The sequence below is a fragment of the Carlito syrichta genome, unplaced genomic scaffold, assembly GCF_000164805.1.
Source record: "Carlito syrichta isolate Samal-C Ts95f unplaced genomic scaffold, Tarsius_syrichta-2.0.1 Scaffold305878, whole genome shotgun sequence".
NCBI classification, from domain to species: domain Eukaryota; kingdom Metazoa; phylum Chordata; class Mammalia; order Primates; family Tarsiidae; genus Carlito; species Carlito syrichta.
The window spans coordinates 817359-829571 of record NW_007249974.1 but is presented as its reverse complement, the minus strand read 5'-3'; positions in this window follow the sequence as shown (position 1 = coordinate 829571).

Below are 12213 nucleotides of genomic sequence, written 5' to 3'. Positions count from 1 at the left end.
ATCCAAGAAAACATACTTCACCAAAAATATGTCTAAGGATTTTTAGATAAAAGATAAAGATTTTTTAAAACAAAATTGTACTACCATTATTATACTTTAAGTTTTTTAACAGTAATTAATAGTATCAAAATATCCTACTAGTGTTTAGAAGATTTTCATTTTGTTTTGCTTTGTTTTGTTTAATTAAGATTCAAGCAAGGTCCATACATTGTTATTGGTTGACATATTTCTTTAATCTCTAAGGCCTCTCCCTTCCCTCGTTTTTTCCCTTGTCAGTTTTTGTTGGTGGTAGTGTTGAAAATACTGAATCTCTTGTCCTACAGAGTTTTGTTCAACCCAGGTTTTGCTGACTGGTCCCCATGATGTTCTGTTCTACTTTGTGATCCTGCAAAATGGTGATTTGATTGAGAGATTTGATCAGGTTCTGGTTCAATTTTTTGGCAAAAATACTTCATAGTGGTAATGCGAAATTCAATCAAGAAAACATATAATGTCAATTGTCTCTTTTAGGGATGTTGGCAATAACTGATCACTGCCTGGATTCATTAGTTCATTAAGTTTTGAAAAATGATGACAGTTTAATTTCTCTTATTCCCTAGAATCCGTCTCTAAGAGAAATTTCCTTTCATTGTTTACCCTGAAGCAATATTAGTATAGGAAAGGCAGAATAAATGTTTGATATTTCTTTTCTATTTACTATTCTTCAAAATAATGAATTGGTTTCCTAAGTCTTCCAATGTGATGTTTTAGTACCAATAAAATTCATACATTTAAATATATTTAATATGTCACAATTCAGTGACATTTTTGTCTTTATTGTTGCTCAAAATGTAGCCAGTGGGAGCAACTTCTAAATGATTTTTTTTTAGCAGACCCTCATACATAATGTTATAACTTCCTTAAGTTTTCTTGCTTTCTGGTATCAAAAGATGTTTCAGGTTAACCTTGTACATTTTCTGTGCCGGGGTTCGAATCATCCATCTTTCTAAGTTCTGGTTCCTCTTATTGGAAAATGAGATTTAAAGAACATAATCTGAATCCTGCAGCTACTCATTATCACTAGATTGGTGGTGGTTTTATTTGTTTGCATTGAAAAGATGGGGGTTTTTTTCTGTATATTGGGTATTTTTTAGATAAAATAAATTTCAGTTTATTCTACTGCATTTTTAGTTTATCTTCTTCATCTGACATTTGTATTCCTTTTTCATATACCAAAAATTCCAGTTCTCAATGACACTACAAGTATGTTATTAAACTAGGGTTTTTATTTGTCTGATAGTTAAATGCTACTTCAGTATAACTTTAACATATATTTCTCTTACTATACATGAGATTGTGCATTTGTTCAAATGACCAAGAATGTCTGCATTTCATTTTTTTTGTAAATTGTTTCTATCTCTAGCTGATTTTTATAGGATTATAGGTCTTTTACCCTATGCTTTTAGAAACTCATTTTATATAAGGAATATAACACTTTGTCCATTATATAAATTGCAAAGATTTTTTTCCCACAGTAGTCTTTTGGGTTTTTTGTTGCTGTTGTTGTTGTTGTTTTATGGTAGACTTTTTTTCTGGCATGTAAAATTTTTTTGTATTTATGTTATCAAACGTATCAATCTTTTCCATTATTGCTTCTGAGTTTCAAATCATAGTTAGGAAAGTGTGTGCTACTGTGTTTTCTTCTAGTACTTACAGAGTGTTATTCTTTACATTTAAATCTCTAATACATTTACAGTTTATTTGAATATGCAGTGTAAGGAATGGATCCAATTTTACTTTTGCAGAATGCCATCCAATTTTCCCAAGAGCACCTTTTTAAAGCATATGTCTTTCCCCCACTGATTTGCATGCATAATTGAATCTGTTTCTGGCTTTTCTATTCTGATCTATTGAGCTGAGTATATTCATATATACAACCATACTTTTTTAAATTATTTAGGCTTTATAATGTTTTTATTGTCAACTTTTACTAGTCCATTCTCTCTTTTTTTTTTTAATCTACCTGGCTACTTTTTTTGCTATTCCAAATAAACTTTTTCATCAACTTGTCTAGCTGATTATAAAAAATAAAAAGATATGATGGCATATTTATTGGGATTGCACCGCATTTATAAACTAATTTAAGGAGAATTGACAACTTTCTGATGTTGAATTTTTCTAACCAGGAACATAGTATGCCTTTTCATCTGTTCATGCTTACTCTTGCATTTTGGAGGGAATGTTTACAGCTTTTCCTTTACAGTTTCTTTTTACATGTTTGGTTAAATATACACCTAGATATTTTATTTTACTTCATTTCATTCTATTATATTCCGTTTTATTTTATTAGCTAGTATAAGTGAAGTCTTCTTTCCCATTATATCTATTTACTAGTTTTTGTTTTATGGTGCTTATTTTTGCATGCTCATTTTGTAATCTAACACTCTATGACATTATTTTATTACTTATAGTAGTTTTTTAATTGATATTTTTGAGATTTCCAGACAGTCCTTCAATATAATCTAAAAATAAAGACAATTTTGCCTCTGTCTTTCCAAATCTTTGCTGCTAATTAAACTGCCTTTTTTTGTCTAATTTCACAGACTAATACCTCCAACACAATGGTAAGTGGTAATGGAGATGGCAGGCATCCCCGTGGTAGTGGAGACAGCAGGCAACCCGGTCTTGTTCTTTACTCTGATTTTAGCAGGAAAAACACTAGAACTTCTCCACTAAAAGACTTTAACACCGTGGGATACAATCATGTTTAAAATGTATCCTTCAGTTCCTGTTTTGTTGAGTGTTTTATAACATGAAAGGGTGTTGAGTTTTGCCAAATGCTTTTTCTGTTTCTACAGAAATAATTGTGATTTTTTTCCTTACCTCTTTGAATTTCCTAATATTGAACGAACTTTGTATTTACATAGTAAACCCCATATGGTAATGCTATATTTTTTAATATGCATCTAATTTCTGTTTGCTAATAATTTTGTTCAAGAATTTTTTATTACTGCGGTCTATTTTATTTGCACTCATCTCTTTTTTGGTATATCTTTTGATATCTATAAATGTTTATATTTTCATTCTAAAGGTTACCTTTATACTAATACCATTAGTTTTCTCCCATCTTTTTTTCTCTTTTGTTATTGTCTGTTGGTTCCCTGTTATTTACATGATTGAAATTAGCCAGTACATACTCCCATTCCTTTCCTCTTCTGGTATTTGACTTGAAATCATGTTCTTTTATTCCCAATTTTTGCCTATAAGGTAATAAAAAATTTATTTTACTTATTCTAAAATTTTCCTAATTATACCCCAAATTCTTTATAATTGGGCTTATTGACATTGTCAGAGAATATAGCCATTACACAGTATATAATCTCTCATCCAAAAACACTATGTAAACTTAATTCATTAGATTAATATTTACTTAAGGTTTTCAATCCAGTCCCTTCAACCATTTTAAGTGCCTGAAGCTTGGTTTTTAGTAGTGTATTCATGATGTCTCAAGAGAACATTTTTTTCCCACAGTTATTACATTTTGTCTATAACCTTTTTAATTAAAAAAGTCAATTTGACAAGCTATGATATCTTTGGCTCATATCTCAACTCTTGACTTTCTTAAATGTGTTCCTGCATGGTCTGTTGGAATAAAGCTAAAAAGTCTTATACAATCTGATTCCCTCCCTTCTCAGTTGCTTCTTCTTTTTTCTTGGGTGACTAGAGGATTGTTTCCTTTTCTTTAAAGTTCATAGTTTTAGTAAATTATGCCTTGAGTCATTTTTCAAGATGTTGTAGCTGGCACAAAGTTTGTATTACTTTGTTTTGATAGTTTCAAGTCAGGACTTTTTAAAATCATAATTTCAAAAACTTGTTTTATACCATTTATTTGGGTCTTTCCTTGGAAACTTCTACTATGCATGTATTGGATTTTTCTTGCCTATTTTTTTTATAGCTGTCACCTTCTCTTCCACCTTTTTAATTCCTTCTCTCAATGTTTATATTTTACAGGCTTTCTTTCTTTCTTCTGTTTCTCTGAAGGCATTATCCAAGGGGTTTGATTTAAAAAACTGAACTTGATTTTAAAAACAATGTATCTCCAATAGTTTTCTAAGTCCTGTCATCCTCTCTCTAATTCTTATTTTTCTCCATTCATCTTTTTTCTCCCCAGAGGGACTTGGTGTCATTCCTGCATATCCCTCAGTAGTGGATTTCTACTCTGTGCCATCCCACAAAATTACTCAAACAAGCCAATCACACTCTTCCATGGGAACCAAGGGGTATCCCACCCTCTTGGTACAGTAAAGCCTGCCTCATCCATATAATTCCTGCGTGTTTACTCTGTTCTCGAGCATAAATGTCACCGTACAGTGTCACCAAACAGCTGTCTTCCTCATCTTTCCAATGCCAAGTGTTATGTTTTGGCTATCCCCATAATTCTAGGGCAGGAATCACTTCCTTGCCAATGGGACGAATATACACTTGTGAATTTTCCTAATTCTTATATGTGGTATCCGTTCATATTTACTATTTTTTTCTCAATGTATTTTGGCCCATTTTGAAATATTAAGCTATAGTTTTATCTACCTGAGACCTGTCTTTCTGGAGTACTGCCATTGTCTATAAGATTTTACTTTATTCATTTCCTCTTTTTGCTTATAATAACTTTTTTGGGATTTAACTGGAAGCCTTTTCTGCTGCTCATGCTAAAGTGAGATAAGTATTCTTATACTTTTAGAATGGTAGTGAGGACCTAACTTCATAATCTGGAAAAATTTCGTATGTTTTTTGCTAGTTTTTTACTTTTATTTATTTTTATTTTTTATGAAAGATGCAATAACATGGGCACATACTCTCTGAAATCTGCCTCCTTTGCTCCTCTACCTCACTGTTGGCTTTTTTTTGTTGTTGTTCCTATTGTCCTCATCCTCCTCAATCTGAGTTCTAAATGAAGTCTCTTCTCACGCAGGTCTTTGTTCTGAAAATGAGTTTCACTTGGTTAGTTTTAAGAATTTGAAGAGTCAGATAGCCAAAATATCATCAGATCTGACCTGGCCTCCTTGCACTCACCTGTAAATTGGGTCCTGTAATACCTCCTCTAAGATCAGTTGCTCTTGAACTTTCCAGTGACTAGCAATGGTGATTTGGGGATTTTCCTCCACTGAAGTCCACCAAAGGTGTCAATTCCTTGCCTCTGCTTCCTCCACAGTTTTAGTTATGCCACATAAATCTTTTTGCTATCAGAGTCTTATTCTCACATGTACACACATAGTCATAAACTATATTGTGATTGCTGCCATCTTCCCAGAATTCTCATTTTCTTAATTTCTTACAGAATAGAACATGAAATAAATGTCATTTTCCTTCTATACAGATTATATCTTATCATACACCTATAGGACATCTAAGAAATAATGAAAGCTTAGAAGCTACTAGCAATTTAAGTAAAACATGCTTTGCACCAGTACCCATGAGTGCTGTGAGCTAATTTCCTAAATGCAATGTTTAACATTGTATACTAATACATTCATGCTGTGGAGGCTCAGGGAATGCTAGTGGTATGAAATTCTTTAGTTTTCTATATGTCCCTTCTTTTCAAATGCTTAAGATTTTCTCTGACTCTGCCATCTCACCATTTTGTCAAAGAACAGCAACTTATTCTAGTATTCAATGTGTGACAGTCTATTCAACCATGGGTAGTAATTTTCCATAAGTAGATGGTTTAAATTTGTCATAGGATTAAATGAGTTCTGTATATAATATACTTAGAACAGTTAATAGATGTTGTAGCTGGCACATGAATACTACTACATGAATATTAACTACTATTACTATGATTGTGTTTATTATTTGTGCTGTTTTTTATCAAGGGAATACATATTCTAGCCCTCCCTCTCTTGACCTTCTTCTATAGTGTTGGATAAGGGAATATACCCTATATGTTACACAGAATATTCACTTCTGTGGCCTATTAAGAGGCATTGTGATCCAAATGTGCTTTATTGTAAAAAAAAAAAAAAAAAAGAAAGAAAAAGAAAAAAAGAAAAAAGAAAGAAAGAAAGAAAAAGAAAAGAAAACTTCTAGATTAAAGGAAGACAGGATTTTCCAGCCCACTACAGTTCTCCAACAGTAACTCTAAAGCACTTCCCTTTCACTCTCTTTCTTCTCCTCCCTTGCTGTACTGCCAAGAATTATCAATACTTGGAGTTTACTCTCAGAGACACCATACCCAATCATAGCATAATTCTCTTGGCCTCAGAAGAAACAGTAGATAATGAAGGGACACAGAAATGGATTTCTGGGTTGAGTTGTTTTTAAAAATGAAATTCACTTGTCCCAATGTCTGTAATTTACTTTAAGACAGTCCATATAATCAATGTAATATAATGTTTGACCAGTTAAAGCTTTAATTGTAAGGATGGTTAACTACCAGGATATCCAAAATGCATACATAGTTCATGGGTGGTCACTTACATCACATCAGAAAAGGCCATGCTCCGAAACATCCATTACAAGTTCTACCACCAGTATCTCAACCAACAAGCTACTTTGCTAATCAGCACTGTGAATATTAAAAAATGCATTTTATTCATTAAACTAGTGACTAACATGATAAATATTAGACTGGATTTTCATTGACGAGATTAAAAGTACCAAGATATCGGAATTGGCTGAAAGAGTTCAGAAACATTCTTGCATGAACAGTGTTTGAAAATACAATGAATCTTGTACTCTGAATGGTTGGAAAGGCTGCTTAGTTCCAAGTATTGGTTTAAGAGGATTTCTGCTTTTATGGCGACTATTGTAGGACAATCTTGCTAAGCACATGATATAACAGGATTTCTAAGCATGCCTACTTAGAGTGAATCTTTCATGCAAGATATGGTCGTAGTGCCAAAAAGAAAAGAGAACTTTGTCAAACTTACAGAACAGGTTTTATGAACTATTTTGTGATTTCTTGCTTATGAATGATAGTACAATAAATGTATGAGGGCGGAATCTCTTCTCAGATATTTTTTTTACAGACTTGTGGGAAGTTTATAGAGGAGTAGCAAATCCTAGCCACCTCAAATTTCTTTGGTTGCAAATAAACAAGACAAAACACTAAGAGTAATGCATTAATCAAAGTATCATTTTTGAAAATGGTGAATGCCTGTCATTCAAGGAATTCAAGAAGGCACGGAATCTTGATCAAGGTTTGATCACTAGAAGGATGTCAGCTAGACAATTGTAAAGGTCCCTTTTTAAAAATAAAGCAGCCATTGATTTAAGAGTAGTTTTATATTCACAAAATAATTGAAAGACTATATAGAGAATTCCCATAAACCCCAAACTCAGTGTTTTTGTCTGTTTTGTGCTGCTAACACAGGATATCCGAGACTGGGTTATTTATTTATTTATTTTAAAGATGTGGAGTGCAATTTAGGATTAGGTATACAAATGTCCATTATGAAGGACCTTTGTTGATGAGGTGTGCCCCCCACCCTGGCAGTTTCCCTCAACTGCCAATCACTTTCTTGTAGTATTATGATAATTGTTCAAAGTCAGCTTATGAGTGAGAACATATGGTACTCTGTTCATTGTTCTGTAATAGATCACTGCATATGATCGACTCTAAATCCATCCAAGTTGCTGTGAAGTCCGTATGTTTGTCCTTCCTTATGGCTGCATAATATTCCATTGTGTATATGTACCACATTTTTAAAATTCAGTCCAGCTTCAATGGGCAGCATGGTTGGTTCCATGCTTTTGCTATTGTGAATAAAGCTGCAACAAACATGCATGTGCAGGTATCTTTTTGGTAGAATGATTTGAGTTCTTCAGGGTATATTCCCAATAGGGAGATTGCTGGGTCACATGGAAGGTCAATTTCTAGTTCTTTCAGAAATCACCAACTGTCTTCCAAAGAGGTTGCATAGTTTGCATTCCCATCAGCAGTGTAGAAGTGTTCCTTTTTCTCTGCATCCTCGCCAGCATCTATTGTTGTTTGTTTTATTAATGATGGCCATTCTTACTGGGGTTAGGTGGTATCTCAATGTGGTTTTGATTAGCATTTCTCTGATGATTAGGGTGAGCATTTTTTCATGTGTCTGTTGGCTGCCCATATGTCTTCTTTTGAGAAGTGTCTATCCATGTCTTTTGCCCACTTTTTATTGGGGCTGTTTGTTTATTTCCTTTCGGCACGTTTGAGTTCCTTGTAGATCCTAGATGTTAGGCCTTTGTCAGAGAGACTGGGTAATTTATAAAGAACATCTGGCAAGGACCTTCTTGCTATCTCATCATATAGCAGAAGGTGAGAAGGCGAGAGAGAGAGAGAGAGAGAGAGAGAGATAAGCAGGGGTAACTGAACTCACCCTTTTATAATACATCCTCTCCTTCAATAACAGCCTTAATCCTTTGATGAGGTTGGAGCCCTCATGGTTAATCATTGCTCATTAGACCCTGCCTTCCAACACTGGTACATTGAAATTAAGTTTTCAACATATGCTTTTGAGGACACATTCAAACCATAACACCCAGTTTCCCTTGTTGTTAGCATTTTACATCAGCATGATGCATGTATTATAATTAATGAACCAATATTAATACATTATTAATCAAAATCTAGGGTTTATTTAGATTTCCTTAGTTTTTATATAGATTTTCCTTAGTTTTGGCCCTATATCTGCCCCCAGATCCCAAACAGAATACTACATGACATTCAGTTGGTCATGTCTCTTTAGGTTCTTCTTTGCTGTGGCAGTTTCCTAGATTTCCCTTGTTTCTGATGGCCTTCACAGTTTTGAGGAGTGCTGGTCAGATATTTTGTAGGATATACCACTCCTGGAATGTGTGTGCTGTCTTTCTCAAGATCAGACTAGGGTTATGGATTATTGGGAAGACAATCCCAGAAGTAAAGTGCCATTTTCATCCCATTATATCAGGGGTACATACTGTTGACATGACTTATAACTGTCAACATTGGCCTTTATTATCCGACTTATGTTTCTCCACTGTAAAATTACTCTTCCTCCTCTTCCCCCCATTTTCACATTGTACATTTTGGAAGAAAGTTACTACATTCAGTTCATTCCTAAGGAATGGGAGTTATATTCTTCTCCTTGGGTGGAGGAGTAGCTACACAAATTATTTGAAATAATTCTCCATGAAGCCAAGATGCCTTTTAACTTGAGCTTTTATGATCCTGTGAATTAACTTTAGGGATCCTATCACCTCCATATTCTTTCTGTTTTTTTTAATTATTTTCAATATTTTCTAAGGTTTCTAAATAATTGTCAGAACAGATCTAGATGTCATATTTCACTAATTAACATGATTATCAGATTAAATATTACAAAGTCAAAGAAATGACTAATATTTTAATATAACATAGAACACTGGTCTCTCTGTTAGTGATTTTCTGAGTTTGAGGGCAGCATTAATCATTACTAAAACATATAATGAAGTAGCCCCCCAGAAGCAATCAGATGTAGGGGAAACTATTCTCTTGCACTTTTACTTGCTACTGCATAGGATAAAGGCATAAAAATAGAAAGAAATTAGCAAGTGGTATTTTCTTTTGTTTTTGTTTTAGGAATACGAATTCAACTATATCACGCTATAAATTTCCAGTACTTAAGAAAACAGTAAGCTACTAATTTGGAGGCAGAAACCTAGTATTTAACCAGAGAGACACAATCCTGTGCAACAACGGGATGTTCTATAAATATCTCTTCCTTCTTGCCACCAAGACTGTCAGATGAAGGCTCTCCAAGAGAGCAGTATGGAGGAGGTCAAATGTCAAAAGTCCAATCATGAATTCCCAAGGGAGAAGACAAGATCCCAGAAGGTTTGTAGTTTCCAGATGTGTGTTTCATGCCAAAAAGACACCAGAAGCAATGGAAGTAAGTCTGTATAAGCAGAAGAATGTTCTTTGCAGAGAAATGACTATTTCAGATCTTAACATTAAATGCCCCACTCTCCTGGAGAAGAAAACGAAGTTAAAATAATTCTGTATAGTCTCAAAAGCATATTCAAGTGCAGATTATTCATTACCAAGCAGGGACAGCCAAATAAAACTAGGATAGAGAAGATAGTTATTGTGCTTTCCTTCACCTATTTGTTTAAGTATTTCTTCACACTCTCTTTTCTAGAGTGAGCATAGAACATTTGTTTAAAAAAAAAAAAGATTGAATGCCCTGGCCAAAAACACAAAAATTATGATGTATTTGAATAATACTCAAGTGTATGTTTATGTATGTCTATGTGAGTGTGTATCTGTGTGTGTGTGTGTGTGTGTGTGTGCTCTCACACATGTGTGTATGTGTGCATGTATTGGCAGTAAGTGGTTCTTTGCTATCTACTTTAACTTCAGGAATGCTGGTTATGGTATTACAATAATAATAGTATCTTTATTATTAGCAATTTATGATTGGAAAAACATTTTGACATTTATTACATGCACATTTCAACCCTATAGAGCATAAAAGAATAGTGTTATTATTTCCATTTTACAGATGAGGAGACATGCTCAGTGAGGCAAAGTGATGTGCTCAGGGTTTCAGAACAGGAACCTCAGCTCAACAGAAATCCAGCACTTTCAAATTCTGCCCCTGGAGCCTTTCCACTACACTGTCCTGCTTGTCCTTATATGTGCATTCACTGAGCTTACCCCAGGCTCACTGTAAAGTATGGTCTTTACAGTGTTGAGATGCTGAACCTAGTTTGTTAAAAGATGAACTGCACATATATGTATTATGTACACACACACACACACACACACACACACACACACACACACACACACGCATCTCTGTTTAATATATTATGATACCTGCTTCTCCAAAACCATTCAGAATCATTGCATTGTCTTTATATCAGCCCAAATTTTGACAATGTTTACTTTAAGTTGCTTATATTAAGAAAATGAAAGTTGTTATTTTTTCAAACATAAATAATATATTGAAAATGCTTTTGTAAAGACACACTAGGCTGCCATCCCCATATACTGTTACTACTTTGTGAAGGAAGCTCCTTATTTCTTCTACCAATGAATCTAAGGTTCTCCTTCCTGACTAAGGAAAAATACAAGTGAAAGTAGATGCCACTTATCTGAATATGTACCTGGACTCTGTGTTTATTCTAACACATTAAAAGTAATGCCAAAAAAATAATAATAATAACCACCTTCTTTATTAAGGCACATTCAAAAAAATCCTTAATCTGCAAGTTAGTTTTCCAAAAGATCTAGAGTTAGAAATGTTTGAAACATGTAAAATTATGTTGGAAATTAAAGCAATTTTCCAGATAATTTAAATTCAAAAGCTTCCTTTCCCTCACTTTGTTGTTGCATTTCAGCCCAAATTAGCCAGGTGGTTGCCTCCATTCTACACCTGACTTTGCAACCCAAAGATCCCCAACCTTGACAGTGGTGACGCATGTTGACACTGAGCTCTGAGCTCAGGACTGCATTTCTGACTGAATTGGCACGAACTTGCCTGACATAGTTCCCTTCCTGAAAAGAACAATTTGCCATTCTCTCCTCCCCCTCCCCTTTTCCCCCTCAGCTTTCTAACTCAGTCATCAGAGAAATTCAAGGTGAAAAATACCTTAATGGGTCATCTTGTTCCTAGCCTTACAATCGTGAGACCATTTGCTATGGCATATTCCTGGTATTTTGTCTGACCTAACATGACTCAAACAACAGACATTTAACGTTGTCCTCTGAGACTCTGTTCCACAACTTAGACCTTACTGTCAGTACTTGCTGTGCACTCTTGAAATTTTTCTCAATTTCTCATCATGACTTTTTGTCCTACTATCTTGATCATCTTTACAGTATCATTGTCTCCAGTGGGATAATAATAACAGCTAACAATTAACAAGCACTTACTACAGAGTTAGCGTTTTCTGTGTTTTAAATATATGGACACATTTAATCCTCACAAGAACCCTATTGAGTGGGTGAGTCCAATGATTATGCCCGTCTTACAGAGAGTGAAGTTCAGGTCCAGGAGGGTTGATGCAGTGCAGCTGGTAGTAGATGGCGTCAGGACTTGGGGTCCGACAGCTCATCTCCTGAGAGTATGCTGTCACCACTGCTCTGAACTGCCCCAACAGGCTCCATTGTCTATCTGGCTCATCTGAACACCAAAGGTGCAGTTTTGTTTTGTTTTGTTTTCTCATAAAAGAATTTCTTTTTTTTTTTTTTTGAGTTGGAGTCTCACTCTGTCGCCCAGACTGGATGGAGTGCAG